Raw genomic sequence first — 4,653 nt, forward strand, 5'->3', positions numbered from 1 at the left:
ATGTGACGTTGTAATCGTAGGAACTGAAAAAGAGAAGAACGGCAAAGTTATCGGTAGATGTGGCAGTCAAGAAGAGTTCGTTTAACAGAACTTCGACGTGTTGAAACAGTATGTCTTTATGTAGAGACTGCGCTTCTAACTTTGCAGGTAGAGACGAATGAAGAGGGTTTTTCTTACGAAGCTGATCAGCGTCAAACGACACGCGAAAATACTTCAAGAAAGGTGTAAGTAGAAGCGGTTGTCGGTATAAAAGTTCTCTTTGGTAGGTAATTCCTGACAAGGCGTTCTCTTTAAAAGTGGGCCTTGAAAAAATAAATGCAGTAAATAATCCGGGAAATAGTTCCGAGGTTGTCGTGATTCGGTAAACGCCACTACGCTTGAACTTAAGTAAATACGGTACAACGCGAGTGTGAAATACTTCTTTTCCTGCAATACAAAACACCAACGCAAAAACCGCTAAGCCTACGAGCACGTAACGCTGTATTTGAGCGTAGGACAGCAAATATATATAGGCCGTACTACGCTTACTTAACTCCCCCGTACTGAGAGTGGAGAGAATGTGATCTACGGGCCAGGACTTGGAGTAAAATCGTTTGGGGTAGGTAACGTCGAGATCTTGTTTAATTAAATGAGGGGGCGCGTATCTTCTATGATCATTCAGTTGAAAGTTTGTGGCGGCTTCGATGCTGGTAGAAGTTTCGCTGTCGATGACATTCACGTCGGGAGTAAAGGTCACGTTTCTGGTTTTTTTTCCACTCGTAAAATGTTTGGACATAAATTCTTCCAACGCTTGTGGTAATACTGTCTTGACTATTTCGTCGTAATTCGAATCATCAACGTTAGAGGTGGTGGGGCTGATCCACGCCGTAATCAGCGTTAACATGTAATAGTAATCGCTGTAATTAGGAGACACTAAAGGGTTGGTTAACTCGGAAACTAATCTGATTTTATCCATCAGACAGCTTACAAATCTGGGCGTAGGAATAGATTTGGGGGGTTGATACGACGTACTACTGGCTCCGGGTCGAAGAGAAATAAATTCGCTCCTAGAAAACGTCGAGCACATTTTTACCCCTTCCTTCTTGATTAAATCAAACAACCTGTTCGTATCCCCGCCATAAACAACTATATGCGAACTCAGTTCCTTGTGTTCCTCCAACGTCGTGATGGAGGGGAGTATAAAAGAAGCTACTCGCGTTTTAGCCGACATTAGGAACTCTTCTCCTCCTCCTCCTCCTACCCCGTTCTCTCGCTCCTCCGCAGTCTGTCTTTCTTTTTCTTCGTCAGGTGCATGCTGGTCTGAAGGACGGCCGCCGCCACTACTACTACTCATCACGGGAGAGTCTCGGACGCCGGAAACAAGCTCTACACGATTTTTCTGTCGATGATGCGTCCTCGTTGGTTTTTTTGTAGCCACTAGATTCGTCAGAGGAATGAGATAGTTTATTATTTCGTCTTTGGCGTAATTTGCGGATAAAAGACGTTTGGTTAATTCTATTTCTCTTTTTTGTAGACTCCGCACGACGCCGTGCAGAGAATCTTTCCGCCTACTATCCTCCTCCGACGCAGGCTTTTCTACCTTTAACACGGAAAAGGTTCTCATGTTGTTTTTTCTTCTCTCTCTGGCTACAATGGAGTTAATTTTCAAAACGTTCTTTCACGGGCGGGAGGGCGGCGTCTTGATAACTTGCGAAACGGTTGGTAGTGCCAGGGAAAATGTATGCCTACTCGTGCAAGGTTTTGATGATTTTTTTTATCTCGATCTGGGGCCGTCTTTAGCGATTTTTCCACCGCAGCTAATGAAGACAATCAACGCAGAATTCATCAAGCGCCATACTCAAACCTTCGATCCCGTTTTAGATCTTTCTTACGTAGAGAAAAGAAGTCTTTATTATTATCAGCCCCGAAACAAGCGAATGCTGATGGTGAGCCTGAGAAATCCGCGAGACAGACGTAAGGTCCTTGATGCGACAACCGCCGTGCTGGAACGATTAGATTCGTCTCGTTCGTGGCAGCTGTACGACACGAAGCAAAGTTATCTGAACAAATTTATGACGAACCTCCAATTGAGTCCATATGTTAAAGGTGTATGCTATCACCCTTCCCGAGTGATGCGGTGTAGCAAGCAAAGTAAATTCGAGAAGGAATACACGGTAGCTGTCTCAAACTTGAAGGCTGTAATTGTCACGGAAAAAGTAGACTCTGCTGGTGCGGCGGAGGTTGTTATACCTGACGAAACGTGCCTGGTATTTGATATCGAGTGCGCAAACGTGACTCGAATTAGCTGCATGCCTCGTCCCGCATTTCACCCCATCATACAAATCTCTTGTTGTTTTGGTAAATATTTTTCAAACGAACATACTACGGATGAACGCGTCGTGTTTTGCTACGGACGAACGGATAATATAGAAGAGGGAAGCATCCGGTGGTATCAAACCGAAACGGACATGTTGGCTGCGTTTTGTGAGTACGTAGGCGAAAAAGACCCCGATTGTGTATGTGGCTACAATTCCGATAATTTTGATTTTCCCTACCTAGAAATCAGGTGTGCAATGTTTGGGTTAAGGTCTGTCTTTTCCAATAATTTCTCTCGCTTCAAATCAGAGCGAGCATATATAGTAGGAGACGCCGAGTTTGTAAAGTGGAAAACAACGCCCGTTATGGTTATCTGTCCCGGACGATTGGTGCTCGACGCACTCAAAATTGTAAAGCTGCAAAATCATAAGTTAGACAGCTTTTCGTTGAATCGAGTGGCCAGTGAGTTTTTAGGCGAACGTAAATCAGAGGACGTGTCCTACGAGGAAATACCGAAAATATTTCTCGCCGGAGATTCTGCAGATTTAGCCAGATGCGCCAAATACTGTCTCCGAGATTCTGTGCTCACCTTCAAACTCGTGCGCAAAATTGCCGCGATTGAATTCGTGAGTGAGATGAGCAGGACGGTGTACATGGAAAGAAACGATTTAATAAACAAAGGGCAGCAGCAAAAATGTTTCTCTTCTATCTGCGGCTCCATCGTCAGAGAAAAGGAAAACTTTGTTATTCCACAGGACGTCGATAAAGAACTGGTACCTAATCTAGGGAATATCGTTCCTGGCAAAGACAACAACAAAAAACAAAAATACAAGGGGGCGACCGTTATCTCTCCAGTGGCGGGATATCACGGGAATTTTACGGCCGTTCTCGATTTTAATTCTCTATACCCTTCTATAATGGTGGCCAAAAATCTGTGTTACACTACTTTGTTGAAGGAGCCTCCACCTAGCCACTGGAAGTGCGGCCAAGACTATTATTTTAACGAAGAAATTGGCGTGTACTTTGTATCAGCCGCTCGAGAAAAATCTCTCTTATCCAGAATTATAGAACGCAATCTCGAAAAACGAAAATCTGTGAAGCAAAAAATGGCGATGGAAGAGTGTCCCTTGACCCGCAGACTTCTTGACAGTTCTCAACTCGCTCTAAAATTGACGAATAATTCCTTTTACGGACAATTCGGAGTTGCCAAACACGGCATCATACCCTGCTTACCTATTGCGGCTACAATCACGTCTGAAGCTCGGCAAATGCTAGAGAGCACGGTCAGATTTATTCAGGAGACATACACCCGTCAAAGAGGATTTCCTTGCGACGTCACGGTTCTATACGGGGACACGGACAGTGTTTTCCTTTTAATATCGGGCTGTCGTTTGACCGCCGAAGGGGCGAAGGCTTTAGCCGTACAAATTGCCGAAGAGACGACCGCTCTCTTGTTTCAAAAGCCCATCAAACTTGAGTTTGAGAAACTCTTTTCCTCTTTAATAATATACAAAGCAAAAAACTATGTCGGGGTCGTGCAGAAAGAAAACGGCGACGAACGGCTGGAAATGAAAGGAATCAAACCCGTGAAGCGGAACGTTCCCGCATTTATCAGGAGGCTTTTAATCGTTTTATTCGACTTGATTCTCCTGGAAAAAAATCTACCGAAAGCAGAAAGTGTACTCTTGCGATGCCTCGATTGGCTACGCCGAGATGGTGGAACGTGCGATTTTATTTCTTCCGACAACTTCGTTCACCTCACAATGTTATGTAAAGACACAGACGAATACGCAACAACAACGTTACCACCGGCTCACGTGAATCTTACGCGACGTTTAAAGGCGTTGGATGATCCGGACGTCGGGAGGGTGGGCGATTACATACCGATGGTAATTTGTCGAAGATCGGATACCGCCGCTAAAAAGATTTCAGAACGCGTGGAACATCCCAAAAATGTCGGTCGAAGAGTTGAGGAGGATTGCACGATTGTTGACGTATCCTATTACATAGAATACGCCGTAAAAGAATACGAGCGTTTATTCGGATATTGTTACAAGGGCAAGCAGCTGTGCGGACGACAGATATCAAAATTGAAAAAAGAATGTCTCCGAATTAGTCGGACGTTAAACGAAGAGTTTCATCGTCATCACATTCTAAAGGACAATCATTCTATCGTGGATTATTTCAAAATACAACACCCGAAACACACGACCAAAAAGCGTCCTCGATTAGACACCACTACCACCAACAACAATGACAATGACAACGCCGCTCGTTGTACTATCGCGGAGGATGTTTTACTACGCGGTATATTCACTGTCTCACCGAAATAAATAAATATTCTTTGTAACATATGTT

The sequence above is a fragment of the Littorina saxatilis genome, linkage group LG8, assembly GCF_037325665.1.
Source record: "Littorina saxatilis isolate snail1 linkage group LG8, US_GU_Lsax_2.0, whole genome shotgun sequence".
Lineage (NCBI taxonomy): Eukaryota > Metazoa > Mollusca > Gastropoda > Littorinimorpha > Littorinidae > Littorina > Littorina saxatilis.